Source organism: Schistocerca serialis, chromosome 2 (genome assembly GCF_023864345.2).
Source record: "Schistocerca serialis cubense isolate TAMUIC-IGC-003099 chromosome 2, iqSchSeri2.2, whole genome shotgun sequence".
In the NCBI taxonomy this organism is placed as follows: Eukaryota; Metazoa; Arthropoda; class Insecta; order Orthoptera; family Acrididae; genus Schistocerca; species Schistocerca serialis.
This window is the reverse complement of record NC_064639.1, coordinates 324402585-324416817: the sequence shown is the minus strand read 5'-3', so window position 1 is coordinate 324416817 and position 14233 is coordinate 324402585. Positions and strand designations below refer to the sequence as shown.

The 14233-nt window shown below is 43.6% G+C and overlaps 1 protein-coding gene across 3 annotated transcripts in view; it reads left to right on the top strand.

Annotated features, from left to right (window-relative positions):
• The window catches only part of LOC126457133 (uncharacterized), a 475859-nt gene that overhangs the window by 226078 nt on the left and 235548 nt on the right, over window positions 1-14233 (top strand). For all 3 annotated transcript variants that reach the window (XM_050093199.1, XM_050093200.1, XM_050093198.1), the window contains one exon: window positions 9619-9695. The gene's annotated coding sequence lies outside the window, so the exon portion shown is untranslated. The remainder of the gene's footprint in view (window positions 1-9618; window positions 9696-14233) is intronic.

The window sequence follows — 14233 nt, the reverse complement described above, 5'->3', positions numbered from 1 at the left end:
GTTATTAGACGCTGCTCTACATGTGTACTTGCGTTGCTGGTGTTAAAGTAGTTCCGTTTTATTTATTTTTTTTGTTTTTTTTTTAAACTAGAACACGAAGAAAACGTGTGCCCATATTTACAGTGCTGTGCTAGTGAAAATTCGAGACTGTAAACAAAACAGGTTTAAAACCAGCAAAACAAGCACAGTTGTAGAGCAGCACCTACTAACCTTACCACTCATGGTGCCTTCCAAAAAGTAAAGACTAAACATGTACGGCATGATAAAATTGAGATCATTCAGTTGCATGTAGACTGACCTAATTTGAAAATTAGCGATTCAGTTATAGAGTCTTTCCATTTCATAATCACTTAATGTAATGTGGAAAAATTAACTCATGTTGTACCATTTCAACGCTTAGGGTCATTGCTGTTTATGTCTAAGTCTGTCTTTTTCGGTTCCGTTTCTCTGTCGTTATGAGATCACTTTGTTGTCCGTCTGTCTGTCCGTTTGTTAAAACCTGTTTTCTTCCGGAAATGGAAAACGTATCAAGTTGAAATTTATATAAAATACTAAGGTCTGTGGTCCCCTGCCGATGTAAAAAAATTATGTTCTAATATAAAGATACGGCCATTTATGTTACACACATTTATACAGCAGTCTCATTCATCAAAATCTGTTGATGAATAATCTATGTATGTTACGGCGTAAAGTCAAGGGCCGGTGCGCCAGTTGGGAACGATAGAGAAGAGATGGCTGTGAGAAGACGTCAGCCAATCGCACGCTGACTGAACCCTCTCCAGGATGACAACGCTACAGCAGCGGCCCCTATGTGAAGAGGACATAAGCGCCGTAACCGACTGGCGACCCCCAGCTTCAAGACTAGCGACTTGGATAGAAGCGTCAACGTTCGTTATTTCGCTTCTACACTCTATGTAGCAACGACTCGTGATTGTTTATTCTGAAGAATAATGCTTATTTCGTATGTCAGCCCTTTGCTTGCGACACTTCTGTGTAATCGTCAATGTTAAGTACTGCCTTTTTCCTTTTTGTAGTAAAACTCATTAATACGATGTGTTATATTTCATTGTCTATCGAACCGAGTACGAAGGATTCCTAGGCACCCCATATTTGACGAAAAGACTGTACGTAATAATATACATAGTTGAGTTTGTACAGAATCCTCAGACCGCGAACCCTTCTCACACTGGTCCGATTTTTCATAAAGAAATCATATTGGTGGCAATCCCAATAAAAGGACAAAATACCACAAGTCTCTCAAGAGACAATTTGAAAAATAAGAGTATGATGATCTCTGTTCTACGTTAAGCAAAGCACCATGAGAGCTTCCATCGACAACTGAGCAAATAGGGTAAGGTTCACGTTGCTCATATATTTTTTCCAACAAATCCAACAGAGCTTGTGTTCTGTGATGTTTATTCATCACAGTTAACACTGAAGAATGTCTAATATTACGCGTCATGGGTTTGGAACAGTCGTTGAAAACTGACGACTATAAAAGACAGGGTTTGCTGCTCAAGAGATTCGACCGGTGCCACAACAAACAAAACACCGTGATCAACGTGAGTACGACACTGCGTCATCTAGTCCTTCGAAAGGAAACAGCTGGGGATATTCGTGCCTTCAGAGCAAAAGTAATATGAATAAACACTTCTTACATCACGTTTTAGTTTCCTCTATGGAGCAGGGATAGGAAAGAATAGCGAATAAACTTGCCTTGAGCACATAGTCTCTCGAGTCACGTAGTTTAAATTTCTGGGCATAACGTTGCAAAGCGATATGAAATGGAACGAGCATTGTGGTAGTGAAGGCGAACGATCGATTTCGGTTTATTGGGAGAATTCTAGGAACTTGGGACTCATCTGTTAAGGACGGACGGCCGGTGTGGCCGAGCGGTTCTAGGCGCTTCAGTCTAGAACAGCGCGACCGCTACGGTCGCAGGTTCGAGTCCTGCCTCGGGCATGGATGTTTGTGATGTTCTTAGGTTAGTTAGCTTTAAGTAGTTCTAAGTTCTAGGGGACTGATGACCTCAAATGTAAGTCCCACAGTGCTCAGAGCCATTTGAACCTATTTTTTTTTTTTTTTTTTTTTTTTTTTTTTTTTGTTAAGGACGCCTCTATAGGACATTAGTGGGACCTGATCTTGAGTATTGTTGGAGTGTACGATGTCGAATTAAAGGAAGACATGGAAGCAATTCAGAAGCGGACTGCTGTATTTGTTACTGGTGGGTTTTAACATCAAGCAGGTGTTACGAACATGCTTCAGGAACTCAAATGGGAATCCCTGGAGGAAAGGCGACACTCTTTTCGAGGAGCCCTATTGCGAAAATTTAGAGAACCGGCATTTCAAGCTGACTGTTGAACGATGCTACTGCCTCCAGCACACATCGCGCTTAGGACCACAAAAATTAGCGCACACACGGAGGCATGTAGATTGTATTGTATGTTAACCGGAGGCCTAAAAACGACGGAGAGGCTCCGTCCCCGCCGCAGCCGCAGTGGCCAACCACCCCAAGACGACTACCGCAGTCCACTTCACCCCTCCGCTGCCCCACACCGAACCAATCTTTCAGGGTTACTGTGCGGTTCGCTCCCCCCCCCCCCCCCCATCCCCCTCCCCCAGGGAACGTCTCACACCAGACGAGTGAAACCCCTTTGTTTGGGTGGTAGAGTCATGGTGGTGTACGCTTACGTAAATAACTTGTTCGCGCAGCAATCGCCGACATAGTGTAGCTGAGGCGGAATAAGGGGAACCAGCCCGCATTCGCCGAGGCTGATGGAAAACCGCCTAAAAACCATCCACAGACTGGCCGGCTCACCGGACCTCGACACAAGTCCGCCGGGCGGATTCGTGCAGGGGACCAGGCGCTCCTTCCCAATCCGGAAAGCCGTGCGTTAGAAGGCACGGCTAACCGGGCGGGCCAGGCATATAGATAGCCGTTTTTCCCTCGCTCTATTTGCGAGTGGAACAGGAAAGGAAATGACTAGTAGTGGTACGGGATACCCTCCGTCACGTGGCTTGCTGTGGACTGCGGACTATCTATGCAGATGTAAAAGTATTTCTAGAATGTGCCATTGTGCTTCCGGGAGCACAGTTCGTTTTGGTTGGTGATTATGCACTACTTTATTATTTGATTGCAACTGTTCAAAACTTTGAGGCAAGTACGATTTTCTCACGAATTATCCAAATTTAAACCGAAAATAAACAGAAAGACAACTTCTTCCTACTTTATACTGGAAAGAAAATTCTTCTTCTAAGGTATGAAAGAAATGCTACGACGTTCTCGACAACTTGTGCATAAGCTTCTGATCGCAAATAATTGGAGTGGTGTTCTACTTTAATTTATCGTAGTTCTTAGTAATACATTTTTTTTTCAAGGTGTAATCTTGTGGGAGTTCTGTGGCTGCCTCAAAAGAAATAAAGGAGACGGGTGAGAAGTAAAAAGGAAAGGAAGGCGAGAAAACGTACAAATTAGCTTTCGTGCCCAGTGAATCATATTTCCTTATTTCAGCTCTGATTTACGGTCTCTCTGCATAATGCAGCAGACATTGCCCACTTGTTGCTGTGCTCGTCGCAGAGCAGCATTACAGACTCCGCTGGTAGACTTCATTACAATATTTCGCATGCCGCTCATGTGGCCGCCGAGGAGAGGGAAAAGAATGGCGAAGAGGCAGGAAAGAGCGTGCTTCCGCTGTGATTTGTTCGTGAAACTTACATATTACATTTGATGAAGGTGATTTGAAATTTCAAGCTACTGTACACTCAAACATGAACTAAAACACATAAACAAGTTTGTTTGTGAGGCCATCCTCCGCAGCAAGTATATAAATACCTGTTTTGTAAATGAAACTGCCTTTCCCTGCTGCTGGTTACTTTATTTATCCCATACGCATTTCGCCTTCTCCTGTTCTAAGGCATCATCGGTGGGATCTATAACGATACAGTTTTGTTAGTTTTAGATTATTAAACAGTTCACTTTTCGATTTTTTTGTAAAAAAAAGTAATTACTTACGATTTGCTTATCTGCGTTTCCTCACATCTGGTCTGGAGGTCGCACTACCACTTTTATCACTGCCATATAATCACATCTTTGTGTTCTCGCCTTCCACACACTGTTCACCTTCTTTATCACTCTTTTTGGTGGCGGACTATTGTTCTTTTGTCACTCGACACAACTATTTGGTCGTACACTGTTTTTCACAACGTAAATATTGCACAGTGTGTGGAAGGTGAGAACACAAAGATGTGATTATATGGCAGTGACAAAAGTGATAGTGGGACCTCCAGACCAGATGTGAGGAAATGCAGATCAGCAAATCGTAAGTAACTACTTTTTACAAAAAAAAAAAAAAAAAAAATCTCTAAGTGAACTTTTTAATAATCTAAAACTAACAAAACTGTATCGTTATAGATTCCACTGATGATGCCTTAGAACAGGAGAAGGCGAAACGTGTTTGGGATAAATTAAGTAACTACCAGCAGGAAAAGGCAGTTTTATTTACAAAACAAGTATTTAAAACACATTAACTTTCTGTATGATTCAGAAGGAGCTTACAACGAAAAAAAGTGTATTATGTTTTTCTTTGATAGAATAATTTTAAGTTGTGTTTAGTGGGAGAATTTTTTTGCAGTTGTGTATTTTGAGACGTTTGTTTTTTTCTGAATTATGCACGATTTTAACGACAAATTTTATGAGTCAGTAAATATATTTTGATATTATTGTTCATGTTCCTAATTTCTTCAACATTTGTCTACCTTATTCAAGAGTAAGTGCTCTACATGTACGATTTTAACTAAATATTTTATTTGGATTTGCCTCAAAATATTATTAAAAATGAAAAACGCAGATTACACTAACTCACATTTTAATCAACACAATCGTCAAACACACGCATAATTTAACTTGCTGAAAGTTGTGGTGCTAGGTGATTTATGTGAGAAGCAAGCTCGGGATACTCTCACTATACAGTTTGAATACGTGTGCTGATATCTCAAGGAATTTATCAGAACTATCAAAATGGAGCCGGCCGCGGTGGCTGTGCGGTTCTAGGCGCTCCAGTCCGGAGCCGCGCTGCTGCTACGGTCGCAGGTTGGAATCCTGCTTCGGGCATGGGTGTGTGTGATGTCCTTAGGTTAGTTAGGTTTAAGTAGTTCTAAGTTCTAGGGGACTGATGACCACAGCAGTTGAGTCCCATAGCGCTCAGAGTCATTTGAACCATTTTTTACCAAAATGGTTCAAATGGCTCTGAGTACTATGCGACTTGATTTCTGAGGTCATCATTCGCCTAGAACTTAGAACTAATTAAACCTAACTAACCTAAGGACATCACACACATCCATGCCCGAGGCAAGATTCGATCCTGCGACCGTAGCGGTCGCTCGGTTTCAGACTGTAGCGCCTAGAACCGCACGGCCACTCCGGCTGGGTTGAGAACTATCGGCACAATACTAACGACTGCACATGATTTTTACATTTTCCCTTTTTGAATGTGCAAATAACGGAATTTTGGTGTGACTGTTTTAGACTAAGAGACGCCAAATCTTGGTACAAATTTCATTCTTACTGGTCAATGCTTTCACGGCGGTGCAATGCATACTATATACGTACTCCACAGCGCACCCATATGTTCATATCCTTAGGTTCCTTTTTGTTATACGCAACGAATTGGTAGCACAGCGTAATTATTACTTGAAATCCGATACTGTTTAGCTTTCACAGAGCTTTGCAGTCTCAGTTTGCGCGCTATAAAGAGATTCGACAGTAATGCAGTCATATGCATTTTCATACCCAACTCCTGGTGTCACGTGCTGTTTAAGTGACTCGTCACACAAAAGCGGGAGATGATAGAACAAGTGAACTCACTATTCCGCCGTGGTTTACCCAAGTGACTATTACCTTGTGATGTTGGATTACTTCAGTGTAATATAGCATTTCATTGCCCATTGAGTAAAAAAAAAAAATAATAATAATAATTGCGGGGTTGTATTAATCGCTGCGCTGTAGGATTATATGACTGTCATGGCAACAGTATTTCGTACAGACTGATTTGTGAACATTCTTTTTGTTATAATGTACATCTGTACTACTATACGATCCACTCACATTAATGTCGTCACACACTACGTTCGATGTCAGCGTGCATTAACCAGTCTGATAGCAGGTGGCAGCACTAGCAATGGAGGGTATATAGGGCGTGGGGGGGGGGGGGGAGGAGCGGGGGGTGGAGTGGCGCAGAACATTGCAGTCATTGTCGTAATCTGGAAACGGAGCGATTTACCTGAGGTCCAAAAGGGCGTGACCATTGGCTTTCGGGCCAAGGGTGGAAAAATTCCGAAACCGCTAAGCTTGTAAGGCGTTCGCGTGCCGCCATGGTTAAAGTATACCTTGCAATTCAAAATGGCGCTATCCATAACCGGCGCCATGGTGGACCACGGGCTATAGATGACGGCGATGGACGACGGTTGCGGAGATGTATACGGGCGAGTGGACTTCCAACAGTTGAGTAACTGACCGCCCATATGAACCAAGGGGCTGTCAACAGTGTCTCCTCAACGACCGTCGAGCAAACATTGCTGCGTATGGGTATCCGCAACAGGCGCCTGATTCATATACCCATGCTGTTTATCATCGATGAAGGATGGAATTTGTGCACCAATACCATAACTCGACGTCCACTAAGTGGCCTTTACAGATGAATCACGTTTTACGCTCCATCGGCGTGAAAGTCTGCAAGCAAACGTCCTGCAATAATAGTCGGAATAGTCCAGGCCGGAGAAGGGAGCATTATGGTCTGAGGAATGTTTTTACGGCATTCCCTGGATGATCTTGTCTTTCTGGAAGGCACCGTTTAGGTCCTACATTCGTGCGGAACATGTTTGCTAGGTAATTTTGCAACGGGGTAGCCACAGTGGGATGCTTACGTCGGACTGGCTACTGCATTTGACGTCTGTCCTACGTCTATCTCACCTGGTTCGAGCCCCATTCACGTGTTTGTGAATGTTGGATGTGGCGTGGAGTGTTGGAGGTGGTATGGATGTAGTTGTTGGTCGTCCATAACATACCAGACGGTGCTGAGAGCAATATCCTTTGCACGCTCGGTTGCTCGTGTACTCGTTGACGGATTATCTTCAACATGATGCAGTACGGCCTCTTCCAATTCGGGTGTGCAGCGTCACCTTGGAGCACCATTGTCACGCTTACTGACTGTGAAGGTAGCCCTTTCTCGAAGCCTTTGCGTAATTGTGGCAAAAAGGGTATGCGATGGAGTTAGACGTTGTGCGTACCGATCTTGATAAAGCTTCGCCATACAGAAAGATCAGGTGCACTCTCCAAGCGTGCCCTCAACCATGTTTCTCTAACACTCAGAAGCAGGTGAATGAGGTTCGGCCAAGGGTAGAGAGGTAGGATACATGTCAAATGCCATCATCCAATTCAACGTAAGCAGCCCCCCCCCCCACCACCACCACCACCACCACCATGACTACCCTGTTAAAAATCTGTCTAGCAAACATGTTTCTAACTCCTGTAGCAGGGAAACGGAAATGGATTGCCATTCAAAAAAATTATGTACTCACTCCCCTCTATAAGTTCTCAAGTTTGTAACGGGAGTTTCCAAACACCCCGTATAATTATACACAAAAATTGTATACACAACAATGTGCCTTTTTATTTTTAGGGCTAACTTGCAAACCAACCTTTTCGCAAATTAAAACTATGCGAGATATTGTCACTGAAGCTACCATCCTTACAGATCCAGCAGTTGAAGAGATCTCCTTCATACGCCGCATACCAGTGGTCTCAACCGATTCAGCCATTCATTTTAAGCGACTTAAATTTCCAACGAGGTTTCATTTGCAGTAACAATAAACAAATCTCAAAAAACTCGAGTTCAGAAAGGGGGGCGAGGGGGAAGAAGATGGAGAGAGAGTGGGGAGAAGGAGACGGACAGGGAGAAATGGGGAGGAGTTGATGAACAGAGATAAGAGAAGGAGGAGATGAGGATTTACAGCACATCCACTTCTGATACACACGTATTTAACAGTTGAGAAGCACTGTCGGATTCGGTAGTAGAGTACATTTTAAATTATACTTCTTTAGTTGTAGATCGCTCCCAGTCAGATGTATGTGAAAGCACGTAGGGTGTAAAGAGATTCACATAGCACGCAGCCTGAGTACATCTTGTGTACACCATACAAGTAAGGCAGCTAGGTTCAGTTCATCATATAGCAGTTCAAGAATTGACTGAGCAACGGGCGCCGAAACAAGAACTTCTACATTTGACAGCCACTGTCTGTAATGTATTCTTCACTTCCATTTGTTAATGAATGGCCGTGTGAACAGCTCGATGTTTATAAGTCATAGGGTCTTAAAAACGTGTAATACAAGCTTAATAAAGGGAGTATTGTAGTAGTTTACCTTACGAAAAATTCGAATTTACACTCTCTTTGAAATACTGGGTTCAAATTGTATGTCAAACATCCAGTTTTGGGTTTTCGTAGTTTCTCTAAATCGCTTGAGGTAAATTCCGTTGACTTTGAAAAGAAAACAGCCCGCAGCCTCCCTCAGTCTCGACCAACCTAACATTCTGCTCAGCCTCAGTGTTCTCATCATAGACAAGACTGTAACTCCTATTCTTCCTTCGTGAATTTATTGAAGCGGAATCAGTTCTTTAGCGTATGGTGTGCTTTCGTGTCCCTCGTAATCTAACATAAAGTAAATATTTCGGCAATGTTTCAGGTTGTCTAAAGACCGTTTTTACCCTAGCCTTAGGATGCTCAGGGTGTGTATTTTCTGTGTGAACTACGCAAGGAGAGGATGGATTCTTTCTTCTTAAATGGATCTATATACTTACCTGATGGCATTCGCGAGCTCGTAGATACAGTGATGTGATATTTGTTGACGTTCACAGTGAAAAATCTTTAAAACCAGTCTGGAAAATAGCTGAGTAGGAAGCACTAGGCCAGAATACTTGATATTTGATTAGCATCCTTGTCTTGAAAAACGCCGGTCTGAAAATCAATTCACCTTATTCGTAAGTGTGGAATTCAAAAGTTACAACGGTGTGGAAGTGTCATCCTCATTCATTGAAAACAAAGTTACTGAACTGCTAATGTATGTGTATGAGTGCGAGAGCGAGTGTGTGTGTGTGTGTGTGTGTGTGTGTGTGTGTGTGTGTGTAAGTGTGTGTGCGCGTGTGACATGAGGGGAATGGCAATAAAAATAAGCCACGTAAATGCAATATGAATAACCTGTATTCCGCTAATGTGAGATGAAAAGCCGGCCGGGGTGGCCGAGCGGTTCTAGGCGCTACAGTCTGGAACCGCGCGACCGCCACGGTCGCAGGTTCGAATCCTGCCACGGGCATGGATGCTTGTGATGTCTTGAGGTTAGATAGGTTTAAGTAGTTCCAAGTTCTAGGGGACTGATGACCGCAGAAGTTAAGACCCATAGTGCTCAGAGCCATTTGAACCATTTGTGATGAGAACGAACAAAGATGGCTAAGACTTCAGAACTAGCAGTGAGGTTACATTTCCTAGTACACAAGATGGTGAGGGAGGGAGGGAGGGAAAAAAATAAAGTGAGCCATATGAAACAAATGACGTCATTTTTTGTTACAGGTTGACTGCCACCGTCGATCTTCGCAGCGCCAGAAGTGCGTAACCCGTTCAGTCAGCTGCAGCCGCTAACAGGACTGGTGAGTTCCTCTCCAGGCAAAATAGAATCTGTTGCCGTTCTATCCACGGACATATCAATGACGTGATCACGTCATTGCCGTTTTATCCACGCACGTGTCAATGACGCACCGCTCCGTGATCACGCCACGGGAGGGCGCGAATGAGGGGGTCTGAAAAAGCGTAAACAGTCTTTGCTGCTTCGGATGACGTTGATTTCGTCGAATGATTTTGAACGGTCCCTAGTGGTCCCACCCTGTGTACGGGAGTAAAAATTGCGGTCGCGCTATACTGCGAAGGGGTCAGTAGGCGTTCAACCGGATTGCAGTCCCGCGATGTGCTTATAGCAGGGTTGAATCGTCTGGAAGGTGTCAGCAATGGCACAGGTGATCAAGAACGTCGTTCTGTTGCACATTGCACTGCAGTCTATTGTTTCGACTGCGGAAGGTGTGTAAATGAATACCCTTTATGCCACTTCAAGGTGCCTTTTCGTGTCGAGTGTGAGCGACGGTGTGTCCGAAATGTTTTCGTCCGGCCATCCATAAGAAAACCTTGTGACTTCAACGCTAGCCATCTCGTTTCCCTCTCCGAAATGTCAAGAGAAGGGGTGAAATGTGGGTAAGAAGATGGAGGGAGGGCGGTAACGAATTTCCCAGCTTGTGACCCGTCCACAGTGGCGTAGGTCATACTCATGGTGCAATTTAGTGCCAATTTGACATCATTAACCCACCTTACACCTCACACGAACTTCTGAACTCTGTTTTTTTTTCATGTGTCGGCAGCTTGCTGTCTGAAGCGTTGCCGAACTATAGGGTGACATCTCAAGAACCCACGCTATTGCATCATTACTGGTTAAAGTCGTAGGTACCTTTGAGAAAATTTTCAAACTTCTGCGTTGCAATGGGGAAAATTACGGGGTTTCAGAAAAAGTGATCCTTTAATTCTTCCACGAAATATCGTATATTACCAAAAGCAATAGTCTTATAACATTCCCTTGGGGTACAACTGACGTTACATGTATGTCTGAAGATTTCTCTCCGTTGAGAATGACAGTGTGTTATCGTATGCTAACTGTTTGTGCATCATATTTTCTGCGGCAGAGATAGGGACTAGACTCAGATTCGTCTAAACGAGCGTGGAAAATCGCCTAAAAGCCACCCTCACGTTGGCTGGTGTAAAAGATAATGCGGATTTGATACGTGCCTGTCCGATCTTTCTCTTTCCGAAGCTAGCACACTGGCCGGTAAACTGTAGGAACATGACAAAACTCTTAGGCTACCACCTAGCTTAAACGGTCATTCACTCCCAGTTGCAGGTTGCCTATCTAATGGCTACCAGAGGCAACGAAACTTTGATTTTCAATACTTCATAGAGTTATCGACCGAATATAGGAATTTAAAATACTGTCATAATCTACTCACTAAGAGGTCTAACCTCATTAAGAGGTCTTAACAGATTATGTCAAGTATTAAAGCTAGAAACTGTGTATATTTCTTCAGCCGGCATATCTCGCAGCGTGCAGATTACCCAGACTATACTAAACGGACAAACTGCAAGGACGAATTCGTCACCGGAAATGGAGAAAAAAGGTGCTATCAACATGTATTCGGAAAAGCATATTTGCCACGGTGGATGACGCCGACGAATGACAGTTCCTCTGACTACGTGTCACGTGTTCCTTGTGTGTCGCAGGCTGAGTGAGTGACGCCAGCAGAAGGGTCCGGTACTCGTGTTGGAAATAAGCCGAGATGGTGTTTGTGTACGGCCGGCCAAGCAGATAGAAACGATCGAGAGGCAGCGCTGTTATACCAAAACAGTTACCTTCCCAAACACTGACCATATCACACAACATTTCAAGCCCTTTTTGACGTTTGTGTGATCATGGGTCCTTTTAGACCGATGAACGTGCAGAGAGGCAGCGGACTGTGCTTACACCAGATGTGGAGGACCGGGTTCTACAGGACATTGAGACGAACCCTAATACAAGCTTCAGGCAAGCGGCCCGCCAACATGATGTAAGCCAAAGTATCCTGATCTGATCCTGCATGATAACCGCTACTACCCCTATCACATGCACGAGTGCAGGAATTATCAGCAGCGGATTTCCCTCTACACGAAGGATTTTGTAAATGGTTTTTGCTCCAAACCATCACAATTACGAGGTTTCTGTCACCTGTCCTCTTTACCGACGAAGCAGTTCATGATACGACGTCTGAAAGCGTGCATTGCATCCCACGGAGGCTATTCTGAACATCTGTTGTGGATGCGAAGCAGCTCTTTACTGTGCCCTGATTCGATTTGTTGTCGTTGCACGCAAACCGTCCGTTTTCTGACACATGTTCTCAGGACCTTTTTTCCTCCATTTTAAGTCAGGAATCCGGCCCTCCAGTTTTTCGCTTTCATTATGTTCACCCTGTATACAACCAGTATTACATGCTTAACGTCAAATATTCAACAAATTAAGTTACTTACGAAGTAATCGGGCGTTGGAAGGTGTTTTATGGAGGGGAGTTAGATTTTTTGAAGAATCGTGATTGGGTGGTAGAACTACTGGTTCTTCTTTAACGCTTAACGAGTTACCAGAGTTACCACTCATCGTTGTCACCAAGTCTTTATGCATCTGTACAGCGATATAACCCGTAGGCAGAGAAGATAGACAAGCTCAAAATTAGAACCGGGTTTATGTTTACCGAAGCAGTTGGAAACCACTTTTGCTGAAGTCTCTGTTGATCAGTTGTGGACGTGGGACTGTGGCTCATCAGATATTTAACAAAGAAATTCGCAAAACAGCTGTGCAAATGAGAAGTTATTTTAATTTATTTTCGCTACCAGTTTCGGCAATTCAATACGCCATCTTTAGGTTCCAAATTCTCGATATTGGCATACTGGGGCCATGTGTTTCTGAACGTTGTGAATTCTCAGGTGCTTCCTTCGAAGACCTGATTGCAGTCACCAGCCGACAAGAATCGATATCATAAAAAAATACGCGTCATACTAAAAAAAACGAAAAATTCACGGAGAAATATAAAACACTCTTTCCTTTGGGGAACAGAAGAAAACATTCTTTTCTGTTATTAAGTTTAATTTGAATTTGTTGGTTGAGTGATGTGGTGAATCTGTTAGGTATGGTTGGGTGTTGTGTGATGTCCTTAGGTTAGTTAGGTTTAAGTAGTTCTAAGTTCTAGGGGACTGATGACCTTAGATGTTAAGTCCCATAGTGCTCAGAGCCATTTGAACCATTTTGTTAGGTATGATAGGGATTGAAAACCCATGAATTCAACATCGCAGATGAAACCTTTTTTTATTTGGCTGGATTACTAGTTTCGGCTAAGAATCTAGCCATTTTCACGAAATAGGACATTCTTCACAACGTCAACGAACTTGGTATTTTGATTAAGTCTGTATTGCGTAAAAAAGCACGAAAAAGAAATCAAATAGAAATTAAATCTGCGCCAACATTTGTAGAGGCAAATTGCAGGAGGAGTCAAGCAGTATTTTCTGTGACGCCATATAAGAGATAAAAGGCATACTGCGTAAATTCAAAGCTACAAATGTGAGAGGCACAAACAACCTCTCAATTGACTCCATTCCAGCAATTAATATCGCCGCCGTTGTTCCATCGGTGAAGATTTTTATGTCGTCCTACACAAGGCAAAACTCGGTGCTTTTAACTTTGTCGTTCTATTTCACACTATGTTCTTATTTCTGGAACACATGCCATAAAGGCAATTTCTGTAATAAACATGGAGTGGAATTTCTGTTTGTATGTTGTTGGTGGTTTTCTCCCAAACGTTATATCTATATGTCGTAAATGATGGACCAAGCTAGTCTACTACATGCAGCAGAAAAAAAGACTGTCGTTATGTTCTTTACTTAACTATTTGTCTCCTGATATGGTATATTTCCAGAGTGCGTATTACAATCAGTGTAACGCTGGGAGCGTAATTCCAAGTCATGTTTCAGTACTTTTAACTTCAATCCATGTGCTGTCCACAAGTCTGAGATGAAGAAACCATCATCATCAGACATTTTTCTACTGCTGGAGAAAGACCTCCTCCGGGGTTCCCTACCCGATACGATCTTCACCTTCATAAACACAAATGCGCCATGCACGTTCCGCAGGTCACGTGACGACGGCGTCACAACGCCGCGCTGCGTGGGTGCCGTCCTCGATGCACCGTGTCCGCCCTTATCTGACGCCATTACTTGATTAGTCGCTTATCTGTCTGGCCAGGCCGACCGTGATCTGCGGGGACGAAGGACGCAGCCCCGTGGGAAGTTACACCTGTGCGACCGCCTCACCTGTTGCGGAAAAATGAGCACAACTAAGACTAGGCAAACCTCATGAACAAGGGACCGTCGAGTATTGCTTCCATGAAATCAGTGAAACGTATCGCTCGTGAGTTCTAAGTTCTAACAGCAGTTCAGGTAGCACAATGATAGTGTGTCGGGATGGGTTACAATGGTCGAGCACTCCTCATACACCACACATTTCTTTACTTACTGCTAGGTGACGATTGAGGTGGTCTAAATAGCAACGCCGCTGGATGGTGTATAATTG